Below are 20,322 nucleotides of genomic sequence, written 5' to 3' on the forward strand. Positions count from 1 at the left end.
AGCACAGCAAGCTGCAAAATCAATAATTCTACTGATTCTAAGTTTATTTTGCTCAGTTGTCTTAAGAATAATGCAAATATTAACTAGTATGTCTTTAAGTAGTAAGGCAATAGGATAGAAAACCCAGTGGTGAATAGAGTACAATGTTGGAGGCTTTGTGATTTAAAAAAAAAACAAAAAAGCACTGATTTGTTTTCATAGGATTATGATTAGGCCTAGATGTCAAACTTCTCTAAGAGACCTATAAAAAAATCTTTCCAATAAAAGCAATTTAAAAATGTCTTATGATGTTAACAATGCATTTAAAAGGTGAAAGTAATGTTCTATAGACAGCAAAATACTATACAAGATAATTCTGACTAATTTAATTTAAATAAACTGATTATTTGGATTAATTTTGAGGTGATAATCATAGCACAGTTCTTAAATTTTTACTCAATATCAACTGGTAGAAAACACAGGTCTGGGAGCTGTGGCACAGAGCAAAAAGACGATAATGAGGAACAGTCTACCTTCAAGGACTTTGTTGAGTATGAAACACAAAAAGCAGCAGAATGTGTTGAATGCACTGTGAGAGACGTACACAAATTTTTGGTGGATTCTGGTGCAAAAGGTGCTCATTTTCAATTGGAAGGTGAGAAAAGGCCCCATGTTAGTGATGGCATCTGGATGAACTTGGATAGTGTGCTGCAGAAGGACATGCAGATGTTGGGAACATGCTAGCAGAGAGACCAGGGCTCAGAAATCCCAGTTTTCCAGCAAGAGTAATTAATATTGGTGGAATCTCTTCACTCTACTGAATTTGTACTCTATTGCAACACAGATCTTATTGTTTGATCCATTGCTCTCTTCCATTTCTACAGATTATTGACAAGGTTTGATGTAAGCTGGTTAGACATTAATTATATGCTTCCCTTTAACACCCCTATGTATTTAAAAGCTTTCCATTTTCTTCTGGACATCTTTAGTATTGGGTAGAAGAGATTAGAGCTATCCCTAATAGCTGTTTTTCAGTCTTCTACTACTGTTAAACCAAGATGAAAATTTTTCTTAATACAAAATTCCCCAAAGGAAACTATCACAAGTTACTAAATCCAGACTTTGAAGAAGCCACATTATATCAGATCCAAGTTTGATCAACAGTCTCCTCTTTTATCAGAATCCTGTCTAATTGGGAGGAAAGACTGGTATATCATTAGCTGTTGCCTTGAGACTTCAGTCTTACAGGTGTGAAGTAGCAGCATGATGGACATGTGTATAGAGGCAATATGCTCCAAAAAGTGATCATCTGAACTGCAGCCCATATCACGACCTTCTCAGAAAGACAGGAACAGTCAGCACAGAGCACAACTGCACACACAGGGACTTTATGGCCCCTCTCGTCTTGACCTTTGAAGACTGGCTTTCTTACATCTATTTAATTGAGTCCTTTTCTGACTCTTCTTTCACGTGCCCCTTAAATTTTGATGTTTCTTCACATCTCCCAACTTCATCCTCCTCTTGAGGCCTAGACATCTGTTTCCAGCTGCCTACCTGCCATCTCAATCTAGAAACAACAATCATACTAACAGCTATGAGCTACTGAGAACATACTATGTGCCTGGGCACTTTAGGTATTTCATCCAGTTTAAGACTTCAAAGACTTCTGAAAAATCAGATTTTTTTCTTTTTTATCTGAAACTTAGAAAGGCTCGGTCATGCACTCAAGGTCACACAGCTGGTATATGGTAAAACTTGGATGTGAGTCTATACTAAAACCTGATCCACTGAAACCCATGCATTTTCCATTACGCTTTACCATACCTCCCATAGGAATTTCAATGTCTCTCTGTTTTTCACATCATTACCATCTATTGATTCTCTCAAACTAGAAAACTTGAAATTATTTCTTCTTATCCCTCTATAAGTCATTCATTCAGTCTCTTAAATATCATTTTAATCCTCCTCTCGATCTCACTGTTACAGTCAGGTTCTTATTCCATCTTTCCTGAGCTAATATGAAAGCCTTTCAGCCATTTTTCCTATCCTCAAACTTTCCTCCCTTTAATCCATTCTCTCCATCTCTGCCACAGTCATATTCCCCAAAGTATCCAAATTGGATTACAGGTAATTTACACTTTCTTCTTTGCATGCTTTATTATTATTTTTTTTTTCAGTTTCTGATGTATCAAGTACGTGATTTTACAAACTCAAACAAATTATGCTTTAAAACACAGAAGAAGGGCTTCCCTGGTGGCACAGTGGTTGAGAGTCCGCCTGCTGATGCACGGGATAGGGGTTCGTGCCCCAGTCCGGGAGGATCCCACATGCCGCGGAGCGGCTGGGCCCGTGAGCCACGGCCGCTGAGCCTGCGTGTCCGGAGCCTGTGTTCCGCAGCGGAGAGGCCACACAGTGAGAGGCCCGTGTACCGCAAAAAAACAAAACAAAACAAAACAACACACAGAAGAAAGTCCTTCAATTTTTACATAGAAGAAAATGACTGTTTCAGAGAACTGCTCTAGAAAGATTAATTTGGCAGTAGAGTAAAAGAGGGATTGGAAAAAGAAGAAAATGAAGCTATAGAACCTAGCTTTCTCTGTTCAGTAAACTCTTCGTCTTTACAGTGTGGATAAAGACAGGGACGATATGTCTCTGATTTGGGGAGCAGATTAAATTGCGAAAGCTGAGAATTTTGTCCTGAGCGATCCAGTGTCTTTCTAGGTCAACTCAGATTAATAAATACTGGTTACATTACTGCTAAAATTAATGCTGTACACCAGGGAACAGATGTGAGTTTATCATGCGAGCTCAAGAATTGGGACTTCTGATTTCTAAAACAGCCTGATACCCTCTTTAGCTTTGCGGAATTGAGTTGGTAAATCTGCTTTGCAGAAACGTGGTTAGTAAATATGCACAGGCCGTTTCATTAGTTAATATGCCTGATGCTTCCAGTGACCACATTTTTCACTGCAAGCATGTCTCTCTATAAACAGTTACTATATTTTTTCCTCCTTCTTTGGAGTCCCCTTAATTATCATCACAAAATCAAATTCAGGGACTTCGGGGAAGATGGCGGAAGAGTAAGACGCGGAGATCACCTTCCTCCCCACAGATACACCAGAAATACATCTACGCGTGGAACAACTCCTACGGAGCACCTACTGAACGCTGGCAGAAGACCTCAGACCTCCCAAAAGGCAAGGAACCCCCCACGTACCTGGTTAGGGCAAAAGAAAAAGCTAAACAGACACAAAAGGATAGGGACGGGTCCTGCACCAGCGGGAGAGAGCTGTGAAGGAGGAAAAGTGTCCACACACTAGGAAGACCCTTCACGGGTGGAGACTTCGGGAGGCGGAGTGGGGGAGCTTGGGAGCCGCGGAGGAGAGCACAGCCACAGGGGTGCGGGGGGCAAAGCGGACAGATTCCAGCGCAGAGGATCGGGCCGACCGGCACTCACCAGCCGAGAGGCTTGTCTGCTCGCCCGCCGGGGCGGGCGGGACTGGGAGCTGAGGCTCCGGCTTTTGTCGGAGCGCCAGGAGAGGAGTGAGGTTGGCGTCGTGAACACAGCCTGCGGGGCGTTAGTGCGCCGCGGCTGGCCGGGAGAGAGTCCGGGGAAAAGTCTGGACCTGCCGAAGAGGCAAGAGACTTTTACGTCCCTCTTTGTTTCCTGGTGCACGAGGAGAGGGGATTAAGACGCTGCTTGAGAGAGCTCCAGGGACGGGCGCGAGCCACGGCTAAAAGTGCGGAGCCCGGAGACGGACATGAGGCGCTAAGGCCGCTGCTGCCGCCACCAAGAGGCCTGCGTGCGAACACAGGTCACTAGCCACACGCCCTTCCGGGGAGCCTGTGCAGCCCGCCACTGCCAGGGTCCCGGGATCCAGGGACGGCTCCCCCGGGAGAACGCACGGGGCGCCTCAGGCTGCAACGTCACGCCGGCCTCTGCCGCCGAGGGCCCGCCCCACACTCCGTGACCCTCCCTACCCCGCCGGCCTGAGTGAGCCAGAGCCTCCGAATCAGCGGCTCCTTTAGCCCCGTCCTGTCTAAGCAAAGAACAGACGCCCTCCGGCGAACTACACGCACAGGCGGGGCCAAATCCAAAGCTGAGCCCCTGGGAACTGTGAGAACAAAGAAGAGAAAGGGAAATCTCTCCCAGCAGCCTCAGAAGCAGCGGATTAAAGCTCCACAATCAACTTGATATACCCTGCATCTGTGGAATACCTGAATAGACAAGGAATCATCCCAAATTAAGGAGCCCTGTGGATGAAAGGCTCTTGGTGCTGCAGCCAGGAGTCAGTGCTGTGCCTCTGAGGTGGGAGAGCCAACTTCAGGACACTGGTCCACAATTGGCCTCCCAGCTGCACATAAGATCAAACAGCAAAAATCTCCGAGAGATCTCCATCTCAACGCCAGCACCCAGCTTCACTCAACGACCAGCAAGCTACAGTGCTGGACATCCTATGCCAAACAACTAGCAAGACAGGAACACAACACCACCCATTAGCAGAGAGGCTGCCCAAAATCATAAGAAGTCTACAGACACCCCAAAACACACCACCAGACGTGGACCTGCCCACCAGAAAGACAAGATCCAGCCTCATCCACCAGAACACAGGCCCTAGTCCCCTCCACCAGGAAGCCTACACAACCCACTAAACCAACCTTAGCCACTGGGGACAGACACAAAAAACAACAGGAACTACGAACCTTCAGCCTGCAAAAAAGGAGACCCCAAACACAGTAAGATAAGCAAAATGAAAAGACAGAAAAACACACAGCAGATGAAGGAGCAAGATAAAAACCCACCAGACCTAACAAATGAAGAGGAAATAGGCAGTCTACCTGAAAAAGAATTCAGAATAATGATAGTAAGGTTGATCCGAAATCTTGGAGATAGAATGGACAATAGAATGGACAAAATGCAAGAATCAGTTAACAAGGACCTAGAAGAACTAAAGATGAAACAAGCAACGATGAGCAACACAATAAATTAAATTAAAAGTACTCTAGATGGGATCAATAGCAGAATAACTGAGGCAGAAGAACGGATAAGTGACCTGGAAGATAAAATAGTGGAAATAACTACTGCAGAGCAGAATAAAGAAAAAAGAATGAAAAGAACTGAGGACAGTCTCAGAGACCTCTGGGACAACATGAAATGCACCAACATTCAAATTATAGGGGTTCCAGAAGAAGAAGAGAAAAAGAAAGGGACGGAGAAAATATTTGAAGAGATTATAGTTGAAAACTTCCCTAATATGGGAAAGGAAATAGTTAATCAAGTCCAGGAAGCACAGAGAGTCCCATACAGGACAAATCCAAGGAGAAATATGCCAAGACACATATTAATCAAACTGTCAAAAATTAAATACAAAGAAAACATACTAAAAGCAGCAAGGGAAAAACAACAAATAACACACAAGGGAATCCCCATAAGGTTAACAGCTGATCTTTCAGCAGAAACTCTGCAAGCCAGAAGGGAGTGGCAGGACATATTGAAAGTGTTGAAGGAGAAAAACCTGCAACCAAGATTACTCTACCCAGCAAGGATCTCATTCAGATTTGATGGAGAAATTAAAACCTTTACAGACAAACAAAAGCTGAGAGTTCAGCACCACCAAACCAGCTCTACAACAACTGCTAAAGGAACTTCTCTAGGCAAGAAACACAAGAGAAGGAAAAGACCTACAATAACGAACCCAAAACAATTAAGAAAATGGGAATGGGAACACACATATCGATAATTACCTTAAATGTAAATGGACTAAATGCTCCCACCAAAAGACACAGATTGGCTGAATGGATACAAAAACAAGACCCATGTATTTGCTGTCTACAAGAGACCCACTTCAGACCTAGAGACACATACAGACTGAAAGTAAGGGGATGGAAAAAGGTATTTCATGCAAATGGAAACCAAAAGAAAGCTGGAGTAGCAATTCTCATATCAGACAAAATAGACTTTAAAACAAAGACTATTAGAAGAGACAAAGAAGGACACTACATAATGATCAAGGGATCGATCCAAGAGGAAGATATAACAATTGTAAATATTTATGCACCCAACATAGGTGCACCTCAATACATAAGGCAAATACTGACAACCATAAAAGGGGAAATCGACAGTAACACATTCATAGTAGGGGACTTTAACACCCCACTTTCACCAATGGACAGATCATCCAAAATGAAAATAAATAAGGAAACACAAGCTTTAAATGATACATTAAACGAGATGGAGTTAATTGATATTTATAGGACATTCCATCCAAAAACAACAGAATACACATTTTTCTCAAGTGCTCATGCAACATTCTCCAGGATAGATCATATCTTGGGTCACAAATCAAGCCTTGGTAAATTTAAGAAAATTGAAATTGTATCAAGTATCTTTTCTGACCACAACGCTATGAGACTCGATATCAATTACAGGAGAAGATCTGTAAAAAATACAAACACATGGCGGCTAAACAATACACTACTTAATAACGAAGTGATCACTGAAGAAATCAAAGAGGAAATCAAAAAATACCTAGAAACAAATGACAATGGAGACACGACGACTCAAAATCTATGGGATGCAGCAAAAGCAGTTCTAAGAGGGAAGTTTATAGCAATACAATCTTACCTTAAGAAACAGGAAACATCTCGAATAAACAACCTAACCTTGCACCTAAAGCAATTAGAGAAAGAAGAACAAAAAAACCCCAAAGTTAGCAGGAGGAAAGAAATCATAAAAATCAGATCAGAAATAAATGAAAAAGAAATGAAGGAAACAATAGCAAAGATCAATAAAACTAAAAGCTGGTTCTTTGAAAGGATAAACAAAATTGATAAACCATTAGCCAGACTCATCAAGAAAAAAAGGGAGAAGACTCAAATCAATAGAATTAGAAATGAAAAAGGAGAAGTAACAACTGACACTGCAGAAATACAAAAGATCATGAGAGATTACTACAAGCAACTCTATGCCAATAAAATGGACAACCTGGAAGAAATGGACAAATTCTTAGAAAGGCACAACCTGCCAAGACTGAATCAGGAAGAAATAGAAAATATGAACAGACCAATCACAAGCACTGAAATTGAAACTGTGATTAAAAATCTTCCAACAAACAAAAGCCCAGGACCAGATGGCTTCACAGGCGAATTCTATCAAACATTTAGAGAAGAGCTATCACCTATCCTTCTCAGACTCTTCCAAAAGGGGAGTTGGGGAGGAACACTCCCCAACTCATTCTACGAGGCCACCATCACCCTGATACCAAAACCAGACAAGGATGTCACAAAGAAAGAAAACTACAGGCCAATATCACTGATGAACATAGATGCAAAGATCCTCAACAAAATACTAGCAAACAGAATCCAACAGCACATTAAACGGATCATACACCATGATCAAGTGGGGTTTATTCCAGGAATGCAAGGATTCTTCAATATACGCAAATCAATCAACGTGATACACCATATTAACAAATTGAAGGAGAAAAACCATATGATCATCTCAATAGATGCAGAGAAAGCTTTTGACAAAATTCAACACCAATTTATGATAAAAACCCTGCAGAAAGTAGGCATAGAGGGAACATTCCTCAACATAATAAAGGCCATATATGACAAACCCACAGCCAACATCGTCCTCAAAGGTGAAAAACTGAAAGCATTTCCACTAAGATCAGGAACAAGACAAGGTTGCCCACTCTCACCACTCTTATTCAACATAGTTTTGGAAGTTTTAGCCACAGCAATCAGAGAAGAAAAGGAAATAAAAGGAATCCAAATCGGAAAAGAAGAAGTAAAGCTGTCACTGTTTCCAGATGACATGATACTATACGTAGAGAATCCTAAAGATGCTACCAGAAAACTACTAGAGCTAATCAATGAATTTGGTAAAGTGGCAGGATACAAAATTAATGCACAGAAATCTCTGGCACTCCTATATACTAATGATGAAAAATCTGAAAGTGAAATCAAGAAAACACTCCCATTTACCATTGCAGCAAAAAGAATAAAATATCTAGGAATAAACCTACCTAAGGAGACAAAAGATCTGTATGCAGAAAATTATAAGACACTGATGAAAGAAATTAAAGATGATACAAATAGATGGAGAGATATACCATGTTCTTGGATTGGAAGAATCAACATTGTGAAAATGACTCTACTACCCAAAGCAATCTACAGATTCAATGCAATCCCTATGAAACTACCACTGGCATTTTTCACAGAACTAGAACAAAAATTTTCACAATTTGTATGGAAACACAAAAGACCCCGAATAGCCAAAGCAATCTTGAGAACGAAAAATGGAGCTGGAGGAATCAGGCTTCCTGACTTCAGACTATACTACAAAGCTACAGTAATCAAGACAGTATGGTACTGGCACAAAAACAGAAATATAGATCAATGGAACAGGATAGAAAGCCCAGAGATAAACCCACGCACATATGGTCACCTTATCTTTGACAAAGGAGGCAGAAATGTACAGTGGAGAAAGGACAGCCTATTCAATAAGTGGTGCTGGGAAAACTGGACAGCTACATGTAAAAGTATGAGATTAGATCACTCCCTAACACCATACACAAAAATAAGCTCAAAATGGATTAAAGACCTAAATGTAAGGCCAGAAACTATCAAACTCTTAGAGGAAAACATAGGCAGAACACTCTATGACATAAATCACAGCAAGGTCCTTTTTGACCCACCTCCTAGAGAAATGGAAATAAAAACAAAAGTAAACAAATGGGACCTAATGAAACTTAAAAGCTTTTGCGCAGCAAAGGAAACCATAAAGAAGACCAAAAGACAACCCTCAGAATGGGAGAAAATATTTGCAAATGAAGCAACTGACAAAGGATTAATCTCCAAAATTTATAAGCAGCTCATGCAGCTTAATAACAAAAAAACAAACAACCCAATCCAAAAATGGGCAGAAGACCTAAATAGACATTTCTCCAAAGAAGATATACAGAGTGCCAACAAACACATGAAAGAATGCTCAACATCACTAATCATTAGAGAAATGCAAATCAAAACTACAATGAGATATCATCTCACACCAGTCAGAATGGCCATCATCAAAAAATCTAGAAGCAATAAATGCTGGAGAGGGTGTGGAGAAAAGGGAACCCTCTTACACTGTTGGTGGGAATGTAAATTGATACAGCCACTGTGGAGAACAGTATGGAGGTTCCTTAAAAAGCTACAAATAGAACTACCATATGACCCAGCAATCCCACTACTGGGCATATACCCTGAGAAAACCATAATTCAAAAAGAGTCATGTACCAAAATGTTCATTGCAGCTCTATTTACAATAGCCCAGAGATGGAAACAACCTAAGTGTCCATCATCGGATGAATGGATAAAGAAGATGTGGCACATATATACAATGGAATATTACTCAGCCATAAAAAGAGACGAAATTGAGCTATTTGTAATGAGGTGGATAGACCTAGAGTTTGTCATACAGAGTGAAGTAAGTCAGAAAGAGAGAGACAAATACCGTATGCTAACACATATATATGGAATTTAAGAAAAAAAAAAAAAATGTCATGAAAAACCTAGGGGTGAAACAGGAATAAAGACACAGACTTACTAGAGAATGGACTTGAGGCTATGGGCAGGGGGAAGGGTAAACGGTGACAAAGCGATAAAGAGGCATGAACATATATACACTACCAAACGTAAGGTAGATAGCTAGTGGGAAGCAGCCGCATAGCACAGGAGATCAGCTCGGTGCTTTGTGACCGCCTGGAGGGGTGGGATAGGGAGGGTGGGAGGGAGGGAGACGCAAGCGGGAAGAGATATGGGAATATATGTATATATATAACTGATTCATTTTGTTGTGAAGCTGAAACTAACATACCATTGTAAAGCAATTATACTCCAATAAAGATGTTAAAAAAAATCAAATTCATAAATTTATTGATAGTGCTAATATGCTATTAAAACTTTGTCAGCTAGTTTAATCCATTTATGTTTGGACAAAGCCTAGTTTAGACACTTTAGAAAGTTTCTGGACTTCCCTGGTGGTGTAGTGGTTAAGAATCCGCCTGCCAATGCAGGGGACACGGGTTCGATCCCTGGTCCGGGAAGATCCCACTTGCCATGGAGCAACTAAGCCCGTGCTCCACAACTGCTGAGCCTGCGCTCTAGAGCCCGCAAGCCACAACTACTGAGCCCGTGTGCCGCAACTACTAAAGCCCACATGCCTAGAGCCTGTGCTCCGCAACAAGAGAAGCCACCGCAATGAGAGGCCCGCACACGGCAACGAAGAGTAGTCCCTGCTCGCTGCAAGTAGAGAAAAGCCCGTGCACAGTAACAAAGAAACAATGCAGCCAAAATAAATAAATAAAATTTAAAATAAATAGTTTCCTCACTTCTAAGCATTATTGGGAACTCAAGTTCTGTAGGCAATACTCACAAACCCCTTTATTCCAGTTATAGAGTAGGTACACCCTACATAGATCTGGCTCAATTTTGATAAAATGTACCGATGAATTGTTTAGATTGTACATATTTATGCAAGACATTGCAATCAAATATTAAATCAGCCAATTAGAAGGCGGTTCTAAATTGATGGCTTTGAAAAGTTGGAAAAAGTGTAAATAGTCAATGTACTTTTGGCCCTGTTGCAGCTTCGTGAACATGGATTTGGACATGGATTACCTGGAAACTGTGCCTATACATACATACATACATGTATATATTTATATATATGAAGAACCAAAAAAACTTCAAGAACCATTATCATTATAAAACAATATACAGAACTAGGAATTTCAGCGTTCATAAGATGACTAATTGTTCTTGGAGGAGCATGTTAGGATATACACCCTAAAGTATCCGTGGCATTTAATAAAAGGTGAAGTGTGTGGCCATTACAGAATGTAAATTAATTCAGAGTAGCTTTGCAGATCTCTAGGGGTGGTAATATAGTCTAATGGGAACTTAATAACTCATATTAAACACATTACTAACCTGATGCTTTGCTTACAGTAAATTAGAACCAGTGAAATTATAAATCACTTATTAAAGAAAAAAAGAGTATCTTCTTGAATTGAATTTGAATCTTCTCTTAACTAAGAAACAGCAGGTAGGAAGAATTCTTGTTGTTTCCAAATGAATTCCAATCAAGTTTCATATTCATGTTAGAACACTAAGTAAACATGTCTAATTCAGACAACTGAAACCAGTGCCTCTCATGTAATCACATAATACTGTAAATATCAACTAGGTTCTTTACCAGTTCATATTGAACTATACACTGATCTCCCTCCTCTTGATGAGTGGGGATCATGTGTGTAATTCTAAGTACTTAGTGATACATTGCTCAGGATTCATGCTCAGTTACTTCTAATAATGACAATAAAAATAATAATGATGATGATGATGATTATGGTACAAAACAATCTATAAAGGTATTCCAAAATTTAGATTCTGTACAAAACATCATTCCATAGAATTCTATAAAACAAAGCATCATTAAGAGATTTTTCTTTTCTTTGCATTATCCAAGGTGATACTGACCACGGTTTTCCTAAAACCAAGTATTCATTTTTAGACCTTTCTTATAGGCTTTAGTTTTTGTCATTATGCTAGTTTGCAGTTATTTCTGCCTGATGTAATTGCAAAGTCAATAAAATATAACTTTATATTCATCTGTTCTTTTATTCATTCATTCACTCATGTATAAAAAATTTACAGAGTTCCTACTTTGTGCCAGGCACTCTTCCAGAAGCTTTGGACACAGCAGTGAACTAGACAAAGTGCATGTCCTCATGGTTACTCTCCAGCGGGGGAAGCAAACAACACAATAAACAAATCATTAAGTCAGTTGGTCCTAAGTGTCTCGATGGGAAGAGCATGATAAAGGGGAGTAGTGAGTGTAGCACAGTCTAGGCTTATTATTTTGGGGGGTGGGGAGCTTTCATGAAAGTACTTATGGATGTGGAACATTACAAGCACCAATTAAAAGAAAATGAAAGGGTGAGCCATGGATATACCTTGGGAGAAAAGCATTCCAGTTACAGGGGTTGGCAGAGGTTAAAAGGCTTGTGGCTAGCATAAGATGAGTTCGCTCCAAGGACAACAGAGGCCAGTGTTGCTGAAACTGAGTGCTAGGGACGGAAGCAGGAGCTAGGGAGTGATAGAAGATGGTGGACCAGATGACATATAGCTTCACAGAGCATTCAAAGGACTTTTGATTTTATGATGGGGGGACACTGGAGACTTGTGAGCAGAGGAAGGGCATGATCTTACGTGTTTTTAAAGGGACACTCTGGCAAGTATGTGAAGACCATACTGGGGATAGGGGAGGGAGAGGCAAAAGAGATCCGCAGGGAGGCTATTGCAATAATCCAGCTGTGAGATAACAGCTCAGATCAGAGTTGAACAGATTTGAAGAGAAGTAGTAAGATGTTGGATATATTATGAAAGTCGAATCAACCCAGATTGTTGATGGAATCACTGTGCAAACTGAAAATGAGGACAGTCAAGGATGACTCTAAGCTTCTCGGACCGAAAAACCTAGAATGATGAAGCTGCTTTACTGAGTGGGAGAAGACTAGAGAGAAGACTTAGCATGTGGTGAGAAATCAGGATTTCCATCTTGAACTTGTTAAATTTTAGATGCATAATAGATAACCACGTGAAGATGTGGAGTAGAGAGTTGGACACAGGAATCTTGAGTTTCATGTAGAAGTCAGTACTGGGGATATTCATTTTGGAGGTGTCAGTAAATAGATTATATTTTCCTAAAATATAAAGAGCTCCTAAAATTAGGGAAAAAAAAATCCTACAGAAAAATAGGTTGGAGAACTAAACAATTCACAGAAAAAGAAATGCAAATGGCTCTGTACCGGGGCTTCCCTGGTGGTGCAGTGGTTGGGGTTCCGCCTGCCGATGCAGGGGGCACGGGTTCGTGCCCCGGTCTGGGAGGATCCCACATGCTGCGGAGCGGCTGGGCCCGTGGGCCGTGGCCGCTGGGCCTGCGCGTCCGGAGCCTGTGCTCCACAGCGGGAGAGGCCGCAACAGTGAGAGGCCCGTGTACCGCAAAAAAAAAAAAAAAAAAAAAAAAAAAAAAAAGTCTCTGTACCATATGTAAAGATGTTTGAATCTTGCTCATAATAAGGAATATACACTAAAGCTATTGGATAAAAAATTCAGAAGTTTAACACCATACGATGTTGGTGGAACCTCGTGAAGACTTGCTTTGTAGAGAGATGGTCTCTGTTACATTGCTGGGGGAATGCAAAATGTTACAACTAGTATTCAGGAAAATTTGGCAACATCTAGCCAAACTGACCCAGAAATCCCAATTCTAGACCTCTATCCCAAAAGTACACTGGCAGAAATATCTAATGGTATATACACAACGTTATTCATTGTAAGACTATTTGTAATAGCAAACTACTTGAAACAACTCGAATGTCCATCAGTAGCAGACTGGTAGAATAAATTATGGTGTGTCCATGTAATGGAGAGCTATGTAACTGTGAAAGGAATGAGGGATATCTCTATATACTGCTATGGAATAATCTTCATGGTATACTGTTGAGTGAAAAAGGGAAGGAAGAGACAAGTACATTGCGTGCTATTAAGAATTTTGTGTTCTTAGCAATGTTCTTTATTGCTTAAAATATTCTATTAGCACATATGTAGAAGAAAAAAATTAAAATTAACAACTGCCATAAAATTATTGCCAAAGACTAAGGAAAATCAGAGCAATTTCACTAGTACACAGAGAACGTCCCCTGCCACCTGTAGACTTCCTTGTGATTTTTCCGCATAGGCTGAAACAGTTATTTTATGCTAGTTCTTATTTTTTTTCCAGCCATCCTTTACATTTTCCTATTTTACCTTCCCATGATTTAGTTTGTTTGTTTACAATTTGTGATTTTAAATCTATCAGTGGTATATTCCTACAAGAGTATCTGGGTCAAATCAATTGAGCAGCAAAGCAAATGCTTATTTTAACTGCTTGCTAGCTCATTCCATTTTAAAAATGCCCTACATAGCCAATCAATAGAAAGTTGGGAGAAAAATGTAAGAGGGAGCAAGAAATCTGGCATGTTGAGATAGAAGTATTGTGCAGACACAGTCAAGGCCACTCAGACTCTATGAGCATGATCTGACTACCAGGTAAAGAAGTGATACACAGATGAGCTCTGTGTACTGATATGAATACCGCACTCCATATCAATCCTACTAAGAGAGCAGTTGGTGTGTCACTCTCATGTGATGCAATCTTTCAACTGTTACAGTCTGACCTAGTTTTTCCTTTGCTTTTAGGGAGTGGATGTGGTAAAAAGAACACTGCAGCAGGAGCTAGGTCTGGCTTTCCTCCTGTACCATGTGTCTTGATATAAGTCACTTGGCCTTTGCCTTTGAATTCTCACCTCTAAAATGAGGGATGAGCCTGGAGATCTATAAGATTCCATAGGCTCTAACTTCTGAGAGTGTGACCTATCTTTTTAGGTCAGGTTAAGAGTAAGACGCTGAGGGCTTCCCTGGTGGTGCAGTGGTTGAGAATCTGCCTGCTAATGCAGGGAACACGGGTTGGAGCCCTGGTCTGGGAGGACTCCACATGCCACGGAGCAACTGGGCACGTGAGCCACAACTACTGAGCCTGCGTGTCTGGAGCCTGTGCTCCGCAACAAGAGAGGCCGCGACAGTGAGAGGCCCACGCACCGTGATGAAGAGTGGCCCCCACTTGCCACAACTAGAGAAAGCCCTCGCACAGAAACGAAGACCCAACACAGCAAAATAAATAAATAAAAACTCCTACCCCCAACATCTAAAAAAAAAAAAAAAAAAGAGTAAGATGCTGATTAAAATTTTAACTATTATTACACAATTATTTATTCAATGAAGATAAAATAATCACACAAAATCCCAAAGTAGGCTTTTAAGTGAAAATTCTAAAACTTACTTTCTCAAGATGGTTTAATAAACTACTATACACAGTGGTTCAAGATTCTGTTAGAGATCTTAATAAACAGGATTAACTTTACATCTCTTTAGCTGAACTCATTAACTGAGAGAAGGAAATAAGTATCATTAACTAGGAAGCAGCTGGTAGGGGTATGGGGAAGTCTGAGAAACCTGGTGCTTTTGAGACAACAGGGAAGATTTCTCCATATTTATGCAGATATATGGACAAAAGTTAACACAAGACACAGTACTGCCCTATTATTTGTACACAGTCATGGGCATTTGAAAGTACTCTATGCTAAATTAAATGCATTATGTTTGTAATTACACTTAAAATGATTTCAAACTATGCTTGAAAAACCAAATGCTATTGTTTTCCTCTCTTGATTTGTAAGAGATCACCATTGATTAGGTCCAAATGACCTGGGTGATTAAGTTGCATTTATTACAGACATATTGTAAAGGTACAGATTTTAGTCCCTCTGTATTCAGATGTACTGACACATCATGCCAAAAGGCACATTTAGCATCCAACAGCGTGTCCCGAATGTTCCTCAATATGGGTCCTTTTTCAAGTGAGATGGGTAGATGAAAGTGAAGTGCGAGGCCAGAGGAAACTAAAGAACAGCTGATCATCCTTCTCTTCACTGCACATCTTATGATTAAAACAACGTACACTGGGCTTCCCTGGTGGTGCAGTGGTTGAGAGTCCGTCTGCCGATGCAGGGGACACAGGTGCGTGCCCCGGTCTGGGAAGATCCCACATGCCGCAGAGTGGCTGGGCCCGTGAGCCGTGGCCGCTAAGCCTGCGCGTCCGGAGCTTGTGCTCCGCAATGGGAGAGGCCACAGCAGTGAGAGGCCCGCATACCGCAAAAAAAACCAAAAACCAAAAAAATAACATACACGTAAAAGGCAATACAGGAGCAGGAAAAATGCAACAGATCCCAAGGGCTTCCTTTCCCTTTTCCATAGCAAAGCTTGTCCCTTGTTTAGCTTTATTTTTTGAATATAGTTGTATGTATGCTTTTGTTTGCTAAAGGCCTTGTCATGTTCCTGGTACATTTCATCTTCTTTTATTTCTTACCTATTTTTATAATAAGAATGACAGCGAATATCTGACAAACAGATGAACATAAACAAATTCTAGTGCCTACCACCCTGCAGACAAAATGGCAACCACAAAAGAACTCTCATTCCCAAACCAACAGAGTGCTGCCTGTCTCCTTGTAGCTAAGGAGAAGTGCAAGGTATCCAGGATATTTGCTGATGGACATCAGGCCTGCTCCAGCTGTCAAAAACACAGCTGTTGGGTTTCCTTCCGAGTGATCAGTGCTACCAATGCCCTCCAGCTAGTGTGTTCCCTGATAAGGTCCAGTGGAGAGCTGCAAAAGAGCTGAACACTTGGCTTCTAATAGCAAATGCAAAAACAAATTTCCCAACAAATTGCATTTTCAGCACTGCCTGATGCCATACGATTAAATGGGCTGAATTTGTTCTAGTCCACTAACTCGGAAGACACCATGATGGAACAGTTTCTCTTGGTGACTGTTAAATGTTAAACCAGTTAAGGGAAGAATCTTTTTTTTTTTTTTTTATACTTTTACAAAGCAGGGAGGTGGGGGAGGGAAAGCTGATCAAGCTTATTAGAGCTGCTCAATTAGGAGAAAGTAAGTAAGGCCATTTAACATCTTCGCCAGGGTGAAGTCTGTCAATGAAACCTCCTCATGAGGCTTTTTTGTGCACATTTACAAAATTTTAAACTGGGAAATGGGAGAAGGGAAATCCAATATTTTTATCAAGTACTTCCATTTTTTCCCCAAAGCTCTGTTTAAAAATACACTATAGGCAGAAATATTGATAGATACATTTGCATAATGCCTCCTGTGTGGTCAGCACTATAGATATATGTTAACTCATTTAATCCTCTCAGCAAGCCTCTGTGATGCGTACTAACACTACTACTTTTTACAGACGAAGGAACTAAGGGCCAGCGAGGTTATGTAACTTAACCAAGACCACAGACTTATAAATGGCAGGACCACACTTTGAACCAGACCTTCTGGGTTCAGTCTGTGCTGCTAATCACTATATTCTGCTACCTCTTGAACTCACAGTACTTTGATATTTGTTCAAATACAGCACTATTGTTGGGGTCACTTGTGGGGAATAATAGCGTCAGTACAGAATCAGTTTGATGATTTATTTGTGTATTAATGATAGGTGCAAACCACAACCTGGTGAAACTTGCCCATTCATTTTGGGGAAGGAAGTTCCTTTAAAAAATCATCCACTGGGGCTTCCCTGGTGGCGCACTGGTTGGGAGTCCGCCTGCCGATGCAGGGGACACGAGTTCGTGCCCCGGTCCGGGAGGATCCCACATGCCGCAGAGCGGCTGGGCCCGTGAGCCATGGCCGCTGAGCCTGCGCGTCCGGAGCGAGAGGTCCGCGTACCGGAAAACAAAACAAAACAACAACAACAAAAAATCATCCACTGGTGGGAAATGTTTAATGCCTGCTTACTCATGTCTCTTCATTGACTCATTACTTGTGGAAGTCATGCCTGGTAGTAGTTCTAACCAGGGCATGCAATGGAGTAGTTGCATACATACACGTATTCAGTGGGAAAGTTATGAAGCTACAGGAGAACTGGATTTGCCATCCTGCCACTTACTGCCAATCTCTTCCTTGAGTTCTAGAGAAAAGTAAAAATACCCTGTCTACCGCACAGAGTTGCTACATGAATCGAATGTGATGACGTATGTGAAAATACATGACAAAATGTGAGGTTTTACAATGGGTAGAAAACTGAACTGCTCCATGGCTCAATGGATCAGGCAGGCTGAGACAGACATGGGAGGAATTTCCCCCACTGCTGTAGGAACTAGATGCCCGAATATGGAGCAGAGACTACGGGTAGAGAGTTGGGATGAAGAAGGCAGCTCCTCAGGGGCTTGTAGAAGCCACCAGGTTAATTTCAAACAGTTGGATTAAAACACATGTAGTTGCTCACGGCTTTCTTCATTCAATCATTCATTGATTCATTCAAGAACCATTTATGTAATCTTCTAGATAACAAGAACCATGCTAAGAGGTCAGACCATCACAGCAGTATAATAGCACAGTATCTGCCCTGGTGCAGCCAACTGTAGAGTGGAGAAGGAAGATTAGTAAACAGACAAGTACACCCTGCTAGGTTAGGGGCAAGCACTTCTACAGACATTCATGTGAGGCCCTTTCTTCTGCCTTGACTGTTACTTGTATCACATATTATTGGTAATACATGGTGGAGTGATTACCAGCGTGCACTCTGCTGTCAGCCTGCCTGGATTAGAATCCAGATTCCATGCCTTGCTAGCTATGTGGCCTTGGGAGAGTTGCTAAACTTCTAAGTCTCAGCTTATTTACCTTTTCAATGGGGATTATAATAGGGCCTACCTCACAGAGTTGTGAAAATCACATATGCTTATGCATGTAAAGAGCTCAGTGCAATACTTGGAAAGTAGTAGTTTTCAACAAATGTTAACTGTTATGATGCTGATGCCAATGCTGACAGCCGCGTGCTGCCAAGCCCTAGCCATTTCTCTCTCTCAACCTCAGTTTCCTCCTCTGTAATATGGGCTGATAATAATACATACCTCCCAGGGCTACAAAGAAGAAGTAGGATCAAATATGTAATCCTGGGTTTAGGAATTTAAAATTTCAAATCCTATGCAGAACCACCTTCCAGCTTGCCCCTTCTTGCTTCATCTCTTTTTTTCCCCCATCACCCCAAAAGACTAATCCTAATTATCCACACTGCCATCAACTTCCACATTCAGAGTGATGCTTGAATAAGTAAGAGTGAAAGGTAAAGGAAGCTGAGAACAATGCAACAGGATTGAGAACAAGCCCAAAAGTAAACCTGGAAATTATGGGAGTTCTTATAAAACTTTAGCTTCATTTCTGACTTACATCTAGAAAAGAACTTTTTTTCTTTTCTATTTTGTGCCTTTCTTTTTCTTCTGATTTTCTTATTTTAGAACGAAGCAACCCTCTCTTCTTTACTGAAAATATATTAAGAAGAGTATAAATGTTGATATAATCAAATGACTATATAATCTATAATTGTGTTGATATAATAACATTATAATAAAAATAACTTAAAATAGAATAATTAAGGGAATTTTGGTTACCAACATTTATTGCTTTCTACTTCTGAATTATTTCTCTTCTTCTATTATTTCCTAAACTGAGTTCCATGGGGCATTAGTACTATGGGACTTTAAAAAATGAAAAAAAAAAAATTCTTAGAAAAGCACAACCTTCTGAGACGGAACCAGGAAGAAATAGAAAATATTAACAGACCAATCACAAGCACTGAAATTGAAACTGTGATTAAAAATCTTCCAACAAACAAAAGCCCAGGACCAGATGGCTTCACAGGCGAATTCTATCAAACATTTACAGAAGAGCTAACACCTATCCTTCTCAGACTCTTCCAAAATACAGCAGAGGCAGGAACACTCCCAAACTCATTCTACAAGGCCACTAACATCCTGATACCAAAACCAGACAAAGATGTCACAAAGAAAGAAAACTACAGGCCAATATCACTGATGAACATAGATGCAAAAATCCTCAACAAAATACTGGCAAACAGAATCCAACAGCACATTAAAAGGATCATACACCATGATCAAGTGGGGTTTATCCCAGGGATGCAAGGATTCTTCAATAAACGCAAATCAATCAATGTGATATACCATATTACAAGTTGAAGAATAAAATCCATATGATCATCTCAGTATATGCAGAAAAAGCTTTCAACAAAATTCAACACCGGTTTATGATAAAAATCCTCCAGAAAGTAGGCATAGAGTGAACTTATCTCAACATAATAAAGGCCATATAAGACAAACCCACAGCCAACATCACCCTCAATGGTGAAAAACTGAAACCATTTCCATTAAGATCAGGAACAGGACAAGGTTGCCCACTCTCAAAACTATTATTCAACAGTTTGGGAACTTTTAGCCACAGCAATAGAGAAGGAAAAGAAATAAAAGGAATCCAAATTGGAAAAGAAGAAGTAAAGCTGTCACTGTTTGCAGATGATATGATACTATACATAGAGAGTCCTAAAGATGCTACCAGAAAACTACTAGAGCTAAGCAATGAATTTGGTAAAGTAGAGGGATACAAAATTAATGCACAGTAATCTCTTGCATTCCTATACACTAATGATGAAAAATCTGAAAGAAAAATTAAGGAAACACTCCCTTTTACCATTGCAACAAAAATAATAAAATACATAGGAATAAACCTACCTAAGGAGACAAAAGACCTGTATGCAGAAAACTATAAGACACTGATGAAAAAAATTAAAGATGATAAAAACAGATGGAGAGATATACCATGTTCTTGGACTGGA

This window comes from Aethalodelphis obliquidens, unplaced genomic scaffold (genome assembly GCF_003676395.1).
Source record: "Aethalodelphis obliquidens isolate GAN/ISIS:26980383/991018 unplaced genomic scaffold, ASM367639v1 scaffold7, whole genome shotgun sequence".
NCBI classification, from domain to species: Eukaryota; Metazoa; Chordata; class Mammalia; order Artiodactyla; family Delphinidae; genus Aethalodelphis; species Aethalodelphis obliquidens.